Raw genomic sequence first — 21,153 nt, 5'->3', positions numbered from 1 at the left:
TTATCTTCTTCTGTTCGATAATAAATTCACTTTTTTTTTTAATTAATCCACCACTGATCGAATGCGATCAGTAGGTGTTATTGGATTAAAGTCTTGATGTACGGCTGAGCATATTTCATATATATCCGGATCGATGCGTGGGGAGCGCTGATGTAGATCCGACATGACTGGGCTGAGGGTAGTAATTCACTTGGATGCTCGAGGAACTGGGTGTCATTGCTGCTGTCTCTCTTTTTATTTTACAGCGAACCTGACAGGACATGCCGAGAAAGTTGGGATCGAGAATTTCGAGCTCCTCAAGGTGCTGGGGACAGGTGGTAAGTCACTTTAATGTATAGCACATGGGAACATTTGATTTTAATAATATATATAGCACCATCAAATTGTACAGATTTATGAATAACAAACATGAATATTATTTATGTAGGTTATATTGACATCTTTGTACTTAGAATCAGTCACTTCATTTTCTATGCCAGAAGAGCTTACAATACTAAGAAATATCTAGGCTGCCCCCACCCTGAAGGGATTTTTCTAGGCTCTACACATGGTGCTTAGTCTTCAGACTGGTCATGGGGTAAGTTTCTTTTCTTTTCTCCTTTTCTTTTATTTCTTTTCTCCTTTTCTTTTCTTTTCTTTTCTCTTCTTTTCTTTTCTCCTTTTCTTTTCTTTTCTCCTTTTCTTTTCTTTTCTCCTTTTCTTTTCTTTTCTCTTCTCCTTTTCTTTTCTTCTTTTCTCTTCTCCTTTTCTCTTCTCCTTTTCTTTTCTTCTTTTCTCTTCTCCTTTTCTCTTCTCCTTTTCTTTTCTTCTTTTCTCTTCTCCTTTTCTTTTCTCCTTTTCTTTTCTTTTCTCTTTTTCTTTTCTTTTCTCTTTTTCTTTTCTTTTCTCCTTTTCTTTTCTTTTCTTTTCTCCTTTTCTTTTCTGCTTTTCTTTTCTCCTTTTCTTTTCTTTTCTCCTTTTCTTTTCTCCTTTTCTTTTCTTCTTTTCTTTTCTCCTTTTCTTTTCTTTTCTCCTTTTCTTTTCTCCTTTTCTTTTCTCCTTTTCTTTTCTCTTTTTGTTTTCTTTTCTCCTTTTCTTTTCTCCTTTTCTTTTCTTTTCTCCTTTTCTTTTCTTTTCTCCTTTTCTTTTCTCTTTTTCTTTTCTTTTCTCTTTTTCTTTTCTTTTCTCCTTTTCTTTTCTTTTCTCCTTTTCTTTTCTCCTTTTCTTTTTTTCTTTTCTTTTCTTTTCTTTTCTTTTCTTTTTTTCTCTTCTCTTCTCTTATTCTCTTCTCTTCTCTTCTCTTATTCTCTTCTCTTATTCTCTTCTCTTCTTTTTTCTTTTCTTTTCTCTTCTCTTCTTTTCTTTTCTCTTTTTCCTTTTCTCTTTCCTCTTTTTCCTTTTCTTTTTTCCTTTTCTCTTTTCTCCTTTCTTTTTTTTTCTCTTTTCATTTTTCCTTTTCTTTCCTATTTTTCTTTTTCTTTTCTTTTCTATCTCAGACTGGGGGGTCCGTTCCACCTGAAAAAAAAAGTCAGCAGCTACAAAAACTGTAGCCTCTGACTTTTAAGATACAGCCACTTACCTGTCCCTCGGTCCGGCGGTGTCCTCACCACCGCTGGTTTCACCGGCTGTCTTCTCTCCCTGGCGCCGGCACCTTCAGTGTGGGCACCCAGCTGTGACAGCTTGCAGCTTCACAGCCGGGTTCACACTGTGCATGCGTTAGAAGCGCCGTGCTTTGTGAATGGCTCCGTAGTCTTCTGGGACCTGTCACGTGTCCCAGAAGGCTACGGGGAGGTGGGGACAACTTCCGATTCTGATCGCCTAGGGTGATCGCACCGGAAGTGGGAGCGGGTACCTATGAAATTCAGGTACTCACTCCCCAAAGATGCCAATCCTTAATGGGGGAGCGGGGGACAAAGGCTTAAAGCGGAACTTCCCCTTTTGGGTGGAGCTCCGATTTAATGATGCAAAAATAAATACTGACATCAGCCCCAGTCTGTGCTGCATTGCTTACCATGCAGAGGGCCATGGTGATGCCCCCTTGAGGGGTAGACCTGTGTTACAGTGCATTCTCAGGATGCCCTCAGTCTTCCAGGTTGATTCCTGGCCAGGGGCGGACTGATGACTCATGGGGCCCCCGGGCAATAGAGGATCATGGGGCCCCCGTGTCCTTGCCCAAACTCAAAAAAGCCTATGAAAAAGGTACCAGGGGCATCTCATGGGGCCCCCTACAGACCCCAGGCCCTTGGGCAGTGCCCGAGTTTCCAAATGGTCAGTCCGCCCCTGTTCCTGGCGTCATTTGATCCAGGAGACTGGGTGGCATCTACTGGCAGAGTTGAATTACTGCAGGGGACAGGGCTGGATAGGAGGTGAATATTGCTGCAGGAGGTTTTTTTATTTAACACCTGTAATTTCGGAGCATGGTTGGACTTTAAAGTGGAACTTTAGGGCTCATGTACACTGCAGCTGCTAAAATGAGGTTCAGGAGCTGTTGAGCGGTTTTTTTCAGCAGCCCCTGAACTCTCCTTTGTTTTCCTATGTGTCCATGTACACATCGTCCTTTACAGTCGTTTACAGGCAGTTGAGTTTACAGTCATTTTTTTGAACGCACCAAAAATGCATTCAGGAGTAGATTTTACCGGCGTTTCAAAAGCCTGTAAACGCGGTTAACCGCTTTTACAAGCATTTACGTTTAGACGCATTTTTTGACAGGTCCATATCCAGATGCTGTCCAGAGCCTTTTTTATTCATCAAAAATGCATGCAAAGCGTTTTCCATGTATTCAAATGGACCCGGTACACCAGCGCAGTCAGCTCCAGGTTTTGCGCGAAGGAAACAATGGTAGAACGCGCCGCATTATGCTCATGATGGGATCCATAGTGAATACAATGAGAAAAGACCAGTCATCTCCACACATACTGCTCTCTCTGCTTCTGCTCTCTCTATTTCTCTCAAAATGTCTGAAATGGTTAATTTTTTTACTATTTTTCAGGGCATTTGGGAAGGTCTCCTGAGGTTATCTTTTAAAACCGCTTCTAAACTGACGTTTTTTAACCTACGTTTTCCAGCAGTCAGTTTCCATCATTCAGAGGAGTTTTCCAAACTCCCCGTGTACATGAGCCCTAAAAGTATACTAGAAAACAAAATATAATTTTGCTTTTGATGCAAATTGGGATAGCGCTGTGTTTTTGTGACACGTATTTCCAGTATTAAGTTTACATCTTGAATATACCCATAGACCCTGATTTACTAGTTCTTTTTTGTGTTTGCTGTTGGAATGAATTTTCACAGAAAACAATACAATTTTTGTGTCTAACTTAAAGTTGAGCCGTTTGTTGTCTATACAGAGCAGAAATAGGTGTGTCACTGTGGTTGGTTGCAGTGAAGAAGTGAATTTCTCAACTCTTCAGGAGGAATTCCTGTTTGAATCATCAGCAGATTGCCATCATGGACATTTTATCTCAATCCTTCTGCGGCTTGGTAACAGAGATTGTACAACTAAGGCCTCATGTACACGGGATGTTTTTACAGCAGCTGTTTTTGGCTTTTGGCATTTTTTAAACTCCCCCAGCATGTTATCCTATATGTCCATGCACACGTATGCAGGCCATAGATGGGTCGAAAACCGGCCGTTTAAAAAAAAAAAAAAAAAAAAAAATCGGTCGTTCAATAGACCGACGTTCGAACCAACAGTAAAAAAAATCGGGCGATTTATGGCCGTCTATGGCCGGCATTTAACCATTAGCCGCCCGGCCAATGGCCGTTTGGCGGCTTCAGAAGTGTCTCTCCACTCCGGGTGCACGCCATTTGGCGTGCTCCCGCACATGCGCCGTTTGCGCTAATGCAGAGCGGCGCAGCAGTGCGATCTGTCACCGGCCGTGCACCTCGGACACGGCCGATGACAGATCCGAGTACCGGCTCCCGTTGCTGGTACCATGTGACCTGCTGTGACCAATCACAGCAGGTCACATGACAGTTTTATACGATGGATGCACATGTCATGTGATTAGCTGTGACCAAATCACACCTAAGCACAAAAAAAAAAAAAAAAAAAAAAAAGCTGAATGAATCGATATCATTCAGGTAAATGCTTGCTTATAGCAAAGTAATTCTTTGCTATAAGCAAATTGTGTAAAAAAAAAAATAATACTGATCACTTCCCAAAGTAGTACAATGTTACTATGGTAACATTGTGCTACTTTGGTCATAGTAAAATATGAAAACAAAATCTTAAAAAAAATTAAAAAAATATATATATATATATTTTTTTTCATACTGTCACCAGTCAGTGTCCCTGATCACCGCCATACCAGTTATATGATGACGCTGTACTGCACTGGTGACAATATGTAAAAAAAAAAATAGTGAAAATAATTTTTTTAATTTTTTAATTTTCCGAAAAATTATGACAAAAAATTACAACTTCAAAAAACTCGCCATGCCTCTTATGAAGTACGTCGGACTGTCTACTCTGCAAAAAGGGGTCATTTGGGGGATATCTGTCCTGTCCTGACATTTGGGGGATATCTGTACTGTCCTGACATTTGGGGGATATCTGTACCGTCCTGACATTTGGGGGATATCTGTACTGTCCTCACATTTGGGGGATATCTGTACTGTTCTGACATTTGGGGGGATATCTGTACTGTTCTGACATTTGGGGGATATCTGTACCGTCCTGACATTTGGGGGGATATCTGTACTGTCCTGACATTCTTGGACCTCAAGAAATTAGATTGGCTGTCAGTACTTCAGGATTGATCAATACTCAGATCTATACCATAGTTTGTGAACTCTATAACTTTCCTACAAACTAAAAAAAACATCCTAATTTGGGTTATTTTCACCAAAGACATGGAGCAGAATACATCTCGGCCTAAATTTATGAAGAACAATTATTTATTTGTAAACTTTTATAACAGAAACAAAGAAAAATGTGTTTTTATTTCAAAATTTTTGGTCTTTTTTTGTTAATTTAGCAAAAAATAAAAACCCCGGCGGTGATTAAATACCACCAAAAGAAAGCTCTAGTTGTGTGAAGAAAATGATAAAATTTTAGTTTGGGTACAATGTTGTATGACCGCGCAATTGTCATTCAAAGTGTGAGAGCGCTGAAACCTGAAAAATGGCCTGGGAGGGAAGGTGTAAAATTGCACGGTATTGAAACGGTTAATTACTTCTGTCCCTGCAGAGAGCTCCACTATTATATTTGACATGAAAAAGTATTGCGGTTGCAACAATGCATCTATTTGTATCCATTTCAGACACAGATGTTTTTATTCGGATACAAATCGATACATTGTTGCAACCGCAATACTTTTTCATGTCAAATATAATAGCGACATTTCTTCTTCTTCTTCTCTTCCTCCTCCTCCTCCCTCCTCCCTCCTCTCTCCTCCTTCCTCCTCCCTCCTCCCTCCTCCTTCCTCCTTCCTCCTCCTTCCTCCTCCTTCCTCATTCCTCCTCCCTCCTCCCTCCTCCTTCCTCCTTCCTCTCTCCTCCCTCTCCTTCCTCCTCCCCCCTCTCCTTCCTCCTCCCTCTTTTTTTCCTCTTCCTCTTCTCCCCCCCCCCTAAAATCGGCTGATTTTTTTCCAACTTTACCAATTAAAAAAATGTGCCAAAATCCAGAAAAACGGCCAACTAGTTAACCCATTAACGGTGTGAAAATCAGCCGATTTTTTATTTTTTCACCCGATTTTCGACCTATCTATGGCCTGCCATAGGCTTTAATCAGTGTTTTTTTGGCAGGGGCATTTTCTGGCTGGAAAAACCCCAGAACTAGTGGGTTTCAAGAGGAGTTTTTTTAGCTGTAAAAAACGCTGGAAAACATGCTGAAATGCAGCAAGCTGGCGTTTTAGAGACAAAATTTTATTTTATTTTTTTTGTGTGCGTAAAAAGCGCTAATGTGGAAAAACGCAGCTGAACGCTAATGCAAAAACACGGAAAATCCATGTCTTTTTAACACGACTTTTTACTGCTAATGCTACCAGCGTTTTTATAGCGTCCGGTCTGCATGAGGCCTAATGCTCAACGTTAACCATGTATTGGACGATAGATAATCTGATTTCAGTATGCGTTTTTTTTTTTTTTTTTTCAAAAGCTATTGCTGCTCCCTTTTTACTGTGTAAATGCAAACAATGTAGTTAAAGGGACAAACTGTACAGTTCCATTTGAGTGATCATATCATAATAAATTATTATACTGTTTACCTTAAAGAGAACCAGTCATCTGTGTGTAGGCACGGGCATTTAGCTACTTTAGTAGTAGGTGACTCTGTAGCAGAATAGTGTCTGGTACAGCAGGTAGAGACAGTAGGTGTTAGGCCCCCTTTAGGTATGGCCCTCCCACAGTGATGTCATGGGCAGGGGCGGACTGACAACTCATGGGGCCCCTGGGCAATAGGGGATCATGGGGCCCCTGGGTCCTTCCCCACACTCAAAGCACACCCAAAAAAGCCTATAAAAGGTACCAGAGGAATTTCATGGGGCCCCCTACTGACCCTGGGCCCTCGGCAGTGCCCAAGTGCTCGAATGGTCAGTCCGCCCCTGGTCATGGGTGATTCAGTGCCCAGTTGGGGGGGGCCCTAGCAGCACTTGGGGCATGGAAGGTAAACACCCCTCATCTTTAAGAATGTAGTCAGCACACGTAGGCCCTGAGCAGGGCAGGAGGCTGGGTGGAGTGGACCTGTACATAGGAGGAACTGGCTGCAGTCATTCTGTCCGTTATGGAGGTGGGGCCTAGGGAGGATTGCAAAAGGCCTTTTAGGCCGGCTGGAGATCCCTGTTTGAGGCTGCTTCCCTGGCGGGTTCCTGGGAAGGATGCACCAATCAAGGAGGTGACTACAAAGAGCACAGTCCTTTGAGTACTGATGACCCTGGGCAGAGAAGAGACTGAAGGGGAAATGGCTATTAAAGTGCTGCACATGCTTTCACTTGTAGTTACCGCGGACTGTCCAGTAAAGTGCAACAAACTATTTCTTGTGTGGACGTTTTTTCCTTTGGGATGTAAAAGTCTGTGGCCAAGAATGTCATATGTAGGCCAATGTAAAGGAGCAGGGCACAAGATGGAGAATGGGTCCAGCCTCAGCAGGAGGAACAGTTGTAGCAGGGCTGAATGCAGAGAGATACGACAGTATACATTTCCCTGTTCTTGTTGATGGTGTAATACTAATGGCATGTTCCCTGGTAGGAGATTGCAAAGTATACAGAGCAGATTAGCGTATGATTAAAGACAACACTTTAATTCCATTTCTCACATCAGAAAGACGTGTAGACTGCCCCGGGTGTCAGAGTGGTGGTGCGATATACAGCTCACCGCAACCTGGATGGACTGATAGGGCTGCAGGGCACAAGCAGGGACCCGCTGCCAGATGGTAAATTGGTGACGTGGAACAAGCCGGCCTTTTAGTTACACAAAGCCACAGGTTTTCATTGTGCGCCTTTAAAACCTTCTAGCCACCGGCGTCCTGACAACCAATGACATCAGCAGTTGATAAGGAGGATGTCGGCTGCCTGCACAGCATTCTAGTTTGACTTTCCTCCGCCCCTCTCCATCAATGCTGGGGTCAAATTAGCTCAGTGATGGAGAAAATCTGAGGGAGAAGAGAAACATGGGAATACTAGTCAGTACCAGTGTGCAAAAGTGTAATTGCTTTGGAAGAATAAATTCCCTCTAATGTTGGGTGTCCTACATGTGTGGATGTTGCTGCATTATATAAAACTATTGAAATAGTTTTTCACATTTTAGAATGGGGTGCCTGAAGACTGTCCATAATTTTAAAGGGTACCTCGCGACTGTCCGTAATTTTAAAGGGTGCCTCAAGACTGTCCATAATTTTAAAGGGTGCCTCAAGACTGTCCATAATTTTAAAGGGTGCCTCAAGACTGTCCATAATTTTAAAGGGTGCCTCGGGACTGTCCATAATTTTAAAGGGTGCCTCGGGACTGTCCATAATTTTAAAGGGTACCTCGCGACTGTCCATAATTTTAAAGGGTGCCTGAAGACTGTCCATAATTTTAAAGGGTGCCTCAAGATTGTCCATAATTTCAAAGTGTACCTCGGGACTGTCAATAATTTTAAAGGGTACCTCGGGAGTGTCCATAATTCTAAAGGGTACCTCGGGACTGTCCATAATTTTAAAGGGTGCCTCAAGACTGTCCATAATTTTAAAGGGTGCCTCAAGACTGTCCATAATTTTAAAGGGTGCCTCGGGACTGTCCATAATTTTAAAGGGTGCCTCAGGACTGTCCATAATTTTAAAGGGTACCTCGGGACTGTCCATAATTATAAAGGGTACCTTGGGACTGTCCATAATTTTAAAGGGTACCTCCGGACTGTCCATAATTCTAAAGGGTACCTCAGGACTGTCCATAATTTTAAAGGGTACCTCGGGACTGTCCATAATTCTAAAGGGTACCTCGGGACTGTCCATAATTCTAAAGGGTGCCTCAGGACTGTCCATGATTTTAAAGGGTGCCTCAGGACTGTCCATAATTTTAAAGGGTACCTCGGGACTGTCCATAATTTTAAAGGGTACCTCAGGACTGTCCATAATTTTAAAGGGTGCCTCGGGACTGTCCATAATTTTAAAGGGTGCCTCAGGACTGTCCATAATTTTAAAGGGTGCCTCAAGACTGTCCATAATTATAAAGGGTACCTTGGGACTGTCCATAATTTTAAAGGGTGCCTCAGGACTGTCCATGATTTTAAAGGGTGCCTCGGGACTGTCCATGATTTTAAAGGGTGCCTCAGGACTGTCCATAATTTTAAAGGGTACCTCGGGACTGTCCATAATTTTAAAGGGTGCCTCAAGACTGTCCATAATTTTGAAGGGTACCTCAGGACTGTCCATAATTTTGAAGGGTACCTCAGGACTGTCCATAAATTTAAAGGGTGCCTCAAGACTGTCCATAATTTTAAAGGGTGCCTCAAGACTGTCCATAATTTTTAAAGGGTGCCTTGACTGGAAAAAGGTTGAGCAACACCGATGTAGATTATCTACATCAGGAGGAAATGGGACAGTTTAAAGAGGAACTTCACCCTTATCATAAAAATGATAACAAAGGCACCTTTGGAAATGTTTAATAATGACATGTGCAAACAAATACTTCTAGAAATCCTGTAGGTGTGTCCCTGTGGTTGGGTGCAGTGGAGTAGTGAATTTTTTAACTCTTCAGGAGGAATTCCTGTTTGAATTGTCAGCAGATTGCCATCATTGACATTTTATCTCAGTCCTCTTGTACCCCTGATGTCTCACTGTTAACCATACTGTACATTAGATTCAGTCTGTGGACCTTTCAAACACCATTGTCACTGCTTTTTAAGCCGGTTATAGGTGGATCAGATCTTGGTCGGTTCAGCAGGGACCGTCCGAGATTAACCCCTTCACGCCGGCGCCTCCTGGCCCTTTAAGGGTTTCAGAATCCGGGAGGCGGGGCGGGGTTTAGGGTCATGTGACCGCCGTGACGTGACATCACGGCGGTCACATGATCGGGAAAGGTCCCGATCGAAAAAGGAGATCGGGACCTTTCCGTGAGTACCGGACATGTATGCTGGGAACGCGCAGGGCACATATGTCCTTTTTTAATAGAACGCAAATGTGCGGCCGCTCGGTGTCTAGGCCCAGACGCCAGGAGGCCGCACATTTGTGTGCAGCCAGCGTGAAGAGGTTACATCCATTTATGGACAGGCTGGTTGTTCTGAAGTCAATCCATCGATCAACTTCAGTACAACCAGCCTGTCGATTTTTCATGTGATCGCTGCCGGTGGCTATAGCTGTCAGCAGTGATCATTATGCTCTGCCGGCAGGGAAGGCTCCCTGCTGTCAGAATACAATAGTGCTGCAGGAAGGATTGTGTTGATGGGGAAATTAAGCAATTTTCTTTCCTTCTGCTCGTGGTGGACGGAAAGAAAATTGCATAATCTATGGGCTGCTTTACTGTGTAGATGCAAACACAAAAGTAATGTAGTTAAAGAGAAACCGTTCTATTGCACTGGGTATATCAAATTAAATTATTATAACATTGTTTAAAGATATCTAGTCACCAGTGGACATTTATAATCATTTATATCTCAACTTTTCTTTACCAAAGAACTTTTGTTATTGAAAAGAGAACAACGTTGGCCCAAAGGGCTGCATAATAGTTTTACATGCATAAAATAAATGCTGTGTACATGAATGACATCCAAGTACATAGGAACAACAGAGATCCATTCACTAGTCCAGGGGTCTGCAACCTTTAAGACATAAAGAGCCACTTATACCCGTTTCCGAGAGGGAGCCGCAAAACCATTGCAACATTTAAAACAAATCCGACACTGCATATATTGCAAAAAGCGCTCTGGTCATGAAGGGGGTTTAAGGGCCCAGTAAGCAAAGGGTTAATCAGGGCCACAGTGTATCGTCATAATCACAATCATAGCCTTAGGTCAGTGGTGGGCAACCTTTTTTTTCAACTGAGCCAAATCTCGCCAAAACCACAATTGAAATTTATTTTGAGAGCCACATTTTTAAAACTGAAAATACATCCCCCATATAGTAATTCATCCCCCATATAGTAATTCATCCCCCATATAGTAATTCATCCCCCATAGTAATTCATCCCCCATATAGTAATTCATCCCCCATATAGTAATTCATCCCCCCTATAGTAATTCATCCCCCATATAGTAATTCATCCCCCATATAGTAATTCATCCTCCATAGTAATTCATCCCCCATATAGTAATTCATTCCCCATATAGTAATTCATCCCCCATAGTAATTCATCCCCCCTATAGTAATTCATTCCCCATATAGTAATTCATTCCCCATATAGTAATTCATCCCCCCTATAGTAATTCATCCCCCATATAGTAATTCATCCCCCATAGTAATTCATCCCCCCTATAGTAATTCATCCCCCATATAGTAATTCATCCCCCATATAGTAATTCATCCCCCATAGTAATTCATCCCCCCTATAGTAATTGATCCCCCATATAGTAATTCATCCCCCCTATAGTAATTCATCCCCCATATAGTAATTCATCCCCCATAGTAATTCATCCCCCCTATAGTAATTCATCCCCCATATAGTAATTCATCCCCCATATAGTAATTCATCCCCCATATAGTAATTCATCCCCCATAGTAATTCATTCCCCCTATAGTAATTCATCCCCCATATAGTAATTCATCCCCCCTATAGTAATTCATCCCCCATATAGTAATTCATCCCCCCTATAGTAATTCATCCCCCATATAGTAATTCATCCCCCCTATAGTAATTCATCCCCCATATTAAGTCCCCAAGTCCCCCCTGTGTCAATTCAATTACCTTTGCTCCGCGCGTTCCTCTCGCCGTGTTCCCGCGCCGTTCCGGTGTAGCATGAAAATCTGTCTCCTATGAGGATCTGTCCCCCTCGACGTATCTGCGCATGTGCCAGTTTCAGGCATTAGCAGCCGATCGGCGATCTCCGGCACATGCGCAGATACGTCGAGGGGGACAGATCCTCATAGGAGACAGATTTTCATGCTACACCGGTCTTCAGGGCGGACTGTGAGAGGAGCCTAGCGGGAGCCTAGCTCCGCGGGCCGGATTAAAAGGTCCGCCGGGCCGTAGTTTGCCCATTGCTGCCCTATTGCCTGTCACCTGGTGGGCAGTGTGCTCCGGAGCCGCAGCCAAGGTGAAAAAGAGCCGCGGGTTGCCGACACCCGCACTAGTCTGTAGACCAAAATGAGGCATAAAAAGAGAACATTACAACCAATGAAGAAAACGACAGTGTTGCATCGTGGATTGCCAATACATATTTGAAGACACAAGTATGCTTCAAGAGAGCGAAATCACAGGATGCTAGAGAGTTGTACCGAAGATACGTTTGATGACTTATATATATGGCCTATCCCCAAAACAGGTCTGTAAGTATTAACCATAGCAAAAGGGGAGGTGCAAAACCCAGTCCCTCCATGAGAGAAGGATAGGAAAGTATACCCTTTTTGTAATTTTTTTTTTAATTTAACCCCTTCATGCCTAAGGGTAAAACAAGTCTAAATGCCTAAGCACAATTTTGCAACGTTGACCTGTGTTAGTAAAACCGTACATATCATCACAACTACTTTGTACATCCAGGTGAATTATACCGCGTTTTTTTCAGGACAAATTGGGCTTTCATGTGGTGGTAAATGGTAATGGATATCTCCTGATTTATTTTTTTATTATCAAAGGAAAACTGGCCCAAACCGCTGTGACGGTCACATGATCGGGAAAGGTCCCGATTGAAAGAGGAGATCGGGACCCTTCCGTGAGTACCGGACATGTGTGCTGAGAGCGCACAGGGCGTGCGCTCTCAGCACATATGTCCTTTTTTAATAGAACGCAAATGTGCGGCTGCTCGGCGTCTAGGACCAGACGCCGGGAGGCCGCACATTTGAGTTCAGCCGGCGTGAAGAGGTTAAAGTATTTGTACCCTGTGTGGGTTATTTGCTAAAACTAGAGAGTGCAAAATCTGGTGCAGCTCTGCATAGAAACAAATCGGCTTCCAGTTATTATTGCCAAAGCAAAAGAGAAGTTTGAAATTTGAGGCAAAAAAAAAAAATGACTGCCCTAGGAGGATGCAGCAACGATCCCCCGCTGGCAATGCGCTGATACTTGAGCGATCAAAGGCTGCTGATTGCTCTTTTCTCAGTCTTCTGGTGAGTGTCAGTCTTTGGCTCTCTGCTCTGTCCCTCCTGTGCTCACTGGAGCGCTGGGCTGTGCAGGGAGCAGGAGAAGCATCATAAACCGGCCCAATGGAACAGATGTGTACGCCAGAGTACTGAAGGACTACACAAAGGAGGTGAGACTCACAGTTCTGATGCTGCACTTTTAGACGCCTTCCCTGCATCATATGCTCCCGGCTGCATTTACAACATGGGGCTGAGACTCGGGGCCATCATGTTAAAAAGGAAAAGCGAAAAAAGGAATGGCAGAAAAGTCATTCAGTTTGATTGGAGTGCAGTACTCCTGCGGGTTAGCTGCGCTTTGCCATAGACTTCTATTAGACCATGTGGATGTGGTGCGTTTCCTGAAAGCGCAGGATAGAATACAAGTGTGCTGCTGTGGTTTGAGGTTGAGGGCCACATCAGAGGGCTCCAAGGGCCAGCACCCCAATACATGGAGAGGATTAGAGAGAGAAGGGAGAAAAGAAATCTAGTAAAGCGAGATTGAAGGAAGCGAGTGAGGGAGTCAGGACCACAGAAGGAGGTGGAGTCGGGGAGTGAGGAAAAAGAGCAATGGCTTTCCCGAGATGGTAGGGTCGATCAATCTTGGGGCATAGGACTACAAGGGTTCCTTTATATATTTTAGTGCTTGTATCCTATCAATATATTCTAATTCAAAAGGAGATTGGAAAACCCATTGGTATGGCCACCTTCTTAAACCAATGGGGCTATAATCTACTTGGAGCCTTTCAAGCCTTTAAGAAGCACCAAGGGCAACTCAGCTCATGGTTCCTCTGCCTGAGGGAACCATTGAGGGCAAATGGGTTTTCAAGGACAGGCTCAGGCTGTTGGAGGCTCGCTGAGAGGCTGGTCCAGGCAGCTGGGTGGATCCAGACCATACGTTGGGAACCTTTCAGACCCTGGACTGGCTATATGACATAAGTCAACAGCGGGCTTCAGCTTTGGCTATACTTCCGGGCAATCCCCCGGGCAATAGGGGATCATGGGGCCCCTGTGTCCTTGCCCAAACTCAAAAAAGCCTATGAAAAAGGTACCAGGGTCATCTCATTGGGCCCCCTACTGACCCCGGGCCCTCGGGCAGTGCCCGAGTTTCCAAATGGTCAGTCCGCCCCTGCTACCATGTACAGCTGCACCAGATTCTGAGCGCTCCAGTTTTAGTAAATTTCCCCGTGTGCGTTTAGAGATGGTCTTCTGCACAGCACTGCTGTAAAGAGCCATTAATGGAGCAGATATGGGTTTCCTGTTGGTCTGAAGAAATGTGGCCATGATTTTCTGACCCCTCTTTTAACATGGTGTTGTCACAAACTGAACTGCCTTCAGCTGAATGTTTTCTTGTTTTGTACATCATTCTATGTAAACACTGGAGACTCTAGTGTGTAAAATCCCAGGGGGTAAACGGTTTCTAAGGTGCTGCAACTACCGCGCCCAGCACCAACAATCCGTTTACAATCTTCCACATTCTTATGTTTGGTAAAACAACAGATTTTCATGACCATGTCCGCGTGATTTATGTATTAGTTTGGAGACACGTGATTTACTGTTTGTGTTAGTGAGAAAGTGTACCTAATAATTTGGCAACTGAGTTTTGTTTGTATCACACGTTTATATATACAACCTTTCACAGATTGTAATCTGGTCATGCAGTTAAAGTCATGACTGTCCAGCAGTAGGTTAAAGGGTTTTTTTTTTTGGTTTTTTTTTAAAATAACAAATGTGTTGTACTTACCTGCTCTGTGTAATGGTTATTGATCAATAAATGCAGCGCTATAATTCTATATAAATATAGGGTATGTAATAGAAATTCCATACATTTTCCATACAAAATTATTATCATTATACTTTATATAGCGCCAAAAGGTTTGCTCAGCGCTGTACATTATAGTGGGGGACAGAACATGAGACAATACAGAGTAGGGGTTCGAGGGCCCTACTCTTTTGAGTTTACAATCTAGGAGGGAGGGGATGTGAGGAAAACGTCTCAAGAATGACTTTAAAGTGCAAAAGTGACATAAATGGTCAATAACCAGTAGATAAGTCCAAAAATAAATAATAAAGTGAATTCCGTGACTCCTGTGATTATGAATGAGTATACATTGCACTAACCAGATAGCACAAAATAATGCGCATTTGAGTAATCAGACCACTCCTGGTCATCTGGATCTGGAAAGGTGAGAATCAGGGGATCATCTGGCAAACCACCGAAAGACAGGTAATCAGCATGTCATCACTCTCCAGGTATCAGGGATACTCATCCATCCAGCAGGGGGATCACACTTCAGGTATCAGGGATACTCATCCATCCAGCAGGGGGATCACACTTCAGGTATCAGGGATACTCATCCATCCAGCAGGGGGATCACACTTCAGGTATCAGGGATACTCATCCATCCAGCAGGGGGATCACACTTCAGGTATCAGGGATACTCATCCATCCAGCAGGGGGATCACACTTCAGGTATCAGGGATACTCATCCATCCAGCAGGGGGATCACACTTCAGGTATCAGGGATACTCATCCATCCAGCAGGGGGATCACACTTCAGGTATCAGGGATACTCATCCATCCAGCAGGGGGATCACACTTCAGGTATCAGGGATACTCATCCATCCAGCAGGGGGATCACACTTCAGGTATCCGGGATACTCATCCATCCAGCAGGGGGATCACACTTCAGGTATCAGGGATACTCATCCATCCAGCAGGGGGATCACACTTCAGGTATCAGGAATACTCATCCATCCAGCAGGGGGATCACACTTCAGGTATCAGGAATACTCATCCATCCAGCAGGGGGATCACACTTCAGGTATCAGGGATACTCATCCATCCAGCAGGGGGATCACACTTCAGGTATCAGGAATACTCATCCATCCAGCAGGGGGATCACACTTCAGGTATCAGGGATACTCATCCATCCAGCAGGGGGATCACACTTCAGGTATCAGGGATACTCATCCATCCAGCAGGGGGATCACACTTCAGGTATCAGGGATACTCATCCATCCAGCAGGGGGATCACACTTCAGGTATCAGGGATACTCATCCATCCAGCAGGGGGATCACACTTCAGGTATCAGGGATACTCATCCATCCAGCAGGGGGATCACACTTCAGGTATCAGAGATCCACATCCATCCAGCAGGGGGATCACACTTCAGGTATCAGGGATACTCATCCATCCAGCAGGGGGATCACACTTCAGGTATCAGGGATACTCATCCATCCAGCAGGGGGATCACACTTCAGGTATCAGAGATCCACATCCATCCAGCAGGGGGATCACACTTCAGGTATCAGGGATACTCATCCATCCAGCAGGGGGATCACACTTCAGGTATCAGAGATCCACATCCATCCAGCAGAGGGATCACTGCCAATGTAAAGGACCACCCTGCGGTACCACTAGCACTCCACTAAATAGGCGTTCCCAGAGCACGGAGTCTAAGTCCCAGGGTGCTTGTTCACCAGGGCCCCTGATGGTGGGGATGGACTTGGAGCTCCCCGAGACCAGGTCGTGGCTACTGGGTAAACCCGTCAGTGGTAGTGGTATACGCCGAGGGCTCCCACGGGGAAGAGCCTGATATGAGGAGGTCAGAAGACCCCACTGGGAGGGAGGGATGGATGGATGGCTGAGCAGGTGCGAAGTCAGACAAGCCGGGTCGGTAACAGGGAGGACGGTACGGTACAAGGCAGTGGGCAGAGAATAGTCAGGTCACACGCCAGGTCAGTAACAGCAGGTCAGATCCAATAGGGGGCATTCAAGAGAGAGGTCAGGCAAAGCAAGGGTCTGGGCAGGAGAATACAACAAGGTCAGAGCACAATCCGGGTCAGCAACTTACAATTCACAGGTTCGCAGGTACAGGATACAGGGAAGACCAGAAGGCACTGAATGACAGCTCAGGGCCATTTAAATATCCTGCCCTGCGCTGCCATTGGTGCCCAGCGGGCGGCCGCGGCTTCTACTGCGCATGCGCGAACTCGAACGCTGCGGCCGGCCGGGACCTAGTGCCCGAGTCCCTGCACAGGACGGCGCACTGCGCCTGCACCGGGACCATCACGGCGGGGTTTCAGGAGATCCCTGACACCTAATGGTAAGCACGGAGCACAAAGGAATCCACATCTGTTCTAGACAGTAAGAAAGATGACCGCCGGCCTTCCACGTGGCCTGTGCGGCGTGACGTCACCGACCGGGCTCCTCCCTCTAACGCGTTTCGTGCCCGAGCACGTTATCAAAGGGCACAAAACGCGTTAGTGAGGAGCCCGGTCGGTCAGATGATCCCCTGATTCTCACCTTTCCAGATCCAGATGACCAGGAGTGGTCTGATTACTCAAATGCGCTTTATTGTGCGCTATCTGGTCAGTGCAATGTATACTCATTCATAGTCACTGGAGTCACGGAATTCACTTTATTATTTATTTTTGGACTTATAACAGATTATCTACTGGTTATTGACCATTTATGTCACTTTTGCACTTTAAACATCATTCTTGAGACGTTTTCCTCACATTTTACAGCTGAGCGCTCTACAGCGCATGTACGGAATTTCTATTACGTATTTTGCATATCCTATATTTATGTAGAATTGTAGTGCTGCATTTATTGATGAGTTTTGTACAGAAGGTTCAGAGGTTTTGCCTTGATGCCAGCTGCTTATAACTGTAACTACCTAGCGCTCGTATACCCATTTATTTATCGCACGTGTCATGGTTATGCACAGAGCCTTAGGGGCGGACCCCCCCCACCATGTATTGCATGGTTCCCAGCCCATTTAAGAGAGGATACAGGCTGCACACACACACTGGCTCTGAGGAAGAGGTACAACCTCGAAATGCATCAGCACCAGCTATCTAGAGATCTCCAATCCCCCACCAGACCACTTCCAGGGGTTTTGGACCACATTGCATTCTTTGTGACATGCTTTCCGTTTTATTTTATTTCTCTTGTGAGTATTTTACTATTTATAATAAATCTCATTTGAAAGGTAATGCACTAGGCCCGTGCGCCCTCTTTTTGTTTCTTACATACTATGCACAGAGCAGCCCTGATCCTCCTCTCCCGGGTCCCCGGCCAGCATCCGTGGCCCCTCCCCCTTGCCAAGTGCCCCCAGCGCAAGCTGCTTCTGCTGAGGGCACTCATTCCTTCTTGCTCCTGAGCCAGCTCTGTGTGTCTGTGCCGCTCTGTGGGAAGTCCTGTCCCTGCTCTCTCCTCACTTGCCGTGATTGATATCAGCGAGAGCCAATGGCTCCTGCAGCTGTGTCTCAGCCAATGAGGAGAGAGAGACCCAGGAGAGCCGAGGCTCCCGTGCACAGCGCTGGACGAAGATTAGGCTCAGGTAAGTATTGGGGGGCTGGGAGGGGAGCTGCTCACTGAATGTTTTTTTTTTTTTTTATCTTCATGCATAGAATGGGGGGGTGCTAATATAAAGGGACTCTGATCTAATGGGGGTCTCTAAGGGGGGGGGGTGCTAATATAAAGGGCCAATGGACAGGGGAGAGGCTGATAGGCAGACCAATCATCGGTCCCCCCATGCAAGGTCAATGGCCAATGGAGGAGAGAAGGTGAGGAGCTCAGTAGGTGTCTGCTCGAGGAGTTGCTCATGCTTGGTGCTAGCGGTGGACAGGCTGGTGGGAGCCTGGGTGCCAGGGCACGATTTTTGGTCACCCTGGCTTGTCGAGCCCTGGCCATAGCACAGACTGTTGCTGCTTCCATAGATGTGGTTTAGCCACCTCCTGAACGCAGCAAACTATTCACATATGAACTCCCATGTGAGTGGAACCTCAAGCAGACTTCTGGTTGTTTGCTGTGGGTGACCGAGATGCTTCCTTCTTCTTCTGAATTTGTGAGTCTTCTACTGAGGTAGCCTGCAATGAAAGCAGAAAACTTGGAGATGAAGTGACAACATTTACTGGCCCATTCGTAAGACTTAAAACATCGAGTTTTGAAACACTTTGGTTTTCTTTTTCACGCCACGACATCACGCTGCCGGATCATGGAGGTCCGGCGACCATCTTTGATACCAGCTGGTCAGTGCATCCAGCAGCTTTTTAGCTGCATGTCATTTTATTGAAGATTTACCATTACCATTTACCTGTGTTGTTTGGAGCATTTAATAAATCATTCATTAAGAATACTACACTATGGGCACCATACTTTTTTGCTCTGCACCGAGCATCTAATTCCCCGGGACCCCCAGGTGACCATCCCAGGGCCCAGAGGAGAGAGATCTACACCAGACCCCACCGCAGCTTACCTTTAAGAGGACCTCTGATTGATATCCTATCACCTAGATCCATAAAGAGGAGGTTTACACATACCAGGCTGCATCTTATTCCACCATAAGAGGGGATCTCTGGCTGTCTGATTAATTTCGCATATTTAATGCGCCTCGGGTGAGTGTGCATTTCTACCATTACTTCGCACATCACTGGATTATCTGCTTCCACTGGGCGAATAAGAGTCATCTATCTTGTAGCTGCACTTATACCGAACTTTCAACCTATCATTCTAATATCATTTATATGTTATGATTACATATATGAGCACCTTATATAGTTCCAATGGATACGAATAGTTATCTATTTGGTATATCTATCTGCACTCCTTCATTGGACACAATTTGATTATCCTAAGTACTAACATTTCTGTGCAGATTATGTGTTTATATTGCTTACTTTATACATTTTGGCAGTTATATTGTTTTTAGTGCTGCACTCTAACCCTGTGCAGGTTATGCGGTTTTATTGGTAACTTTATGCGTTTTTGCATTTATCGTTTTTAGCGCTGCACTATATTTTTTACAATTTGATTTTAGAAGGTTTGTGATTTTGTTATAGTGTATCAGCTGCTATTTATAAGCGCTCGCTGAGTCCCTTTTTTTTTTTTAACATTTATACATTAGAAACATTCAATACATGTGGACATTATAGGGTTGATTTACTAAAACTGGAGAGCGCAAATTCTGAGGCAGCTCGGCTTAAAAACCAATCAGCTTCCAGGTTTTATTATCACAGCTTAACCGAACGAGCTGATTGGCTGCCATGCACAGTTGCACCAGACTTTGCACTCTCCAGTTTTAGTAACTCAACCCCAGTGTTTTGAAAGTTTGCATTTTCTGTCTGTTGAATTAGCCAGTAAATGTTATCATTTCATCTCAGAATGTTCAGCTGCACGTAGAGAATTCCTCCTTGTTAATCAGTCGGTTTTATAGAAGAGAAGCAAAAACAGGGTGCACTCTCTTCGTGCATTACCGTGATGAAGCACGAGTTTATTAAAAAGCATAAAAGTGCATACTCACAAACCAAAGGAAATAAAATGGAGACAAAGAGTCAGTGGTGACGGTCCCAAGTGGTGGGAGACCCTTAATGAGGTAGATTGATGCGTTTCGGGAGATGTACTCCCTTCTTCAGAGCTAGTAGCTCTGAAGAAGACGCGTTTGGGGAGATGTGCTCCCTTCTTCAGAGCTAGTAGCTCTGAGGAAAACGCGTTTCGGGAGATGTACACCCTTCTTCAGAGCTAGTAGCTCTGAAGAAGAAGCGTTTCGGGAGATGTACTCCCTTCTTCAGAGCTAGTAGCTAGTGGTTCTGAAGAAGATGCGTTTTGGGAGACGCGCTCCCTTCTTCATAACTAGGAGCTGTGAAGAAGACGCATTTCGGGAGACGCGCTCCCTTCTTCAGCGCTACGATATGTGAAGAAGACGCGCTTCGGGAGACACGCTACCTTCTTCAGAGCTAGTAGCTGTGAAGACGCGTTTTGGGAGACGTGCTCCCTTCTTCAGAGCTAGGAGCTGTGAAGAAGACGCGTTTCGGGAGACGTACTCCCTTCTTCAGAGCTAGTATCTAGCAACTCTGAAGAAGACGCGTTTCGGGAGACGTACTCCCTTCTTCAGAGCTAGTATCTAGCAACTCTGAAGAAGACGCGTTTCGGGAGGCGTACTCCCTTCTTCAGAGCTAGTAGCTCTGAAGAAGCCGTGCTTCGGGAGACGTATTCCCTTCTTCAGAGCTAGTATCTAGCAGCTCTGAAGACGCGTTTCGGGAGATGCGCTCCCTTCTTCATAGCTAGGAGCTGTGAAGAAGACGCATTTCGGGAGACGCGCTCCCTTCTTCAGAGCTAGGAGCTGTGAAGAAGACGCGCTTCGGGAGACGCGCTCCCTTCTTCAGAGCTAGGAGCTGTGAAGAAGACGCGCTTCGGGAGACGCGCTCCCTTCTTCATAGCTAGGAGCTGTGAAGAAGACGTGTTTCGGGAGACGTGCTCCCTTCTTCAGAGCTAGGAGCTGTGAAGAAAACGCGCTTCAGAAGACTGCCTCCCTTCTTCAGAACTAGGAGCTGTGAAGAAGACACGCTTCGGGAGACTGGCTCCCTTCTTCAGAGCTAGGAGCTGTGAAGGAGACGCGTTTCGGGAGACGCGCTCCCTTCTTCAGAGCTAGGAGCTGTGAAGAAGACGCGCTTCGGGAGACGTATTCCCTTCTTCAGAGCTGGT

At 45.1% G+C, this 21,153-nt stretch overlaps 1 protein-coding gene across 1 annotated transcript in view; it reads left to right on the top strand.

Annotated features, from left to right (window-relative positions):
* Positions 1-223: 223 nt before the first annotated feature.
* Positions 224-21,153, top strand: part of LOC149433143 (ribosomal protein S6 kinase alpha-5) — a 119,122-nt gene continuing 98,192 nt past the window's right edge. The window contains exon 1 of the mRNA XM_089664597.1: positions 224-317. The gene's annotated coding sequence lies outside the window, so the exon portion shown is untranslated. The remainder of the gene's footprint in view (positions 318-21,153) is intronic.

Source organism: Staurois parvus, unplaced genomic scaffold (genome assembly GCF_062004578.1).
Source record: "Staurois parvus isolate SC_StPar_1 unplaced genomic scaffold, SC_StPar_1.0 ptg001958l, whole genome shotgun sequence".
Taxonomy (NCBI): domain Eukaryota; kingdom Metazoa; phylum Chordata; class Amphibia; order Anura; family Ranidae; genus Staurois; species Staurois parvus.
The sequence above is the reverse complement of the archived record's forward strand: the minus strand, read 5'-3'. Positions and strand labels throughout refer to the sequence as shown.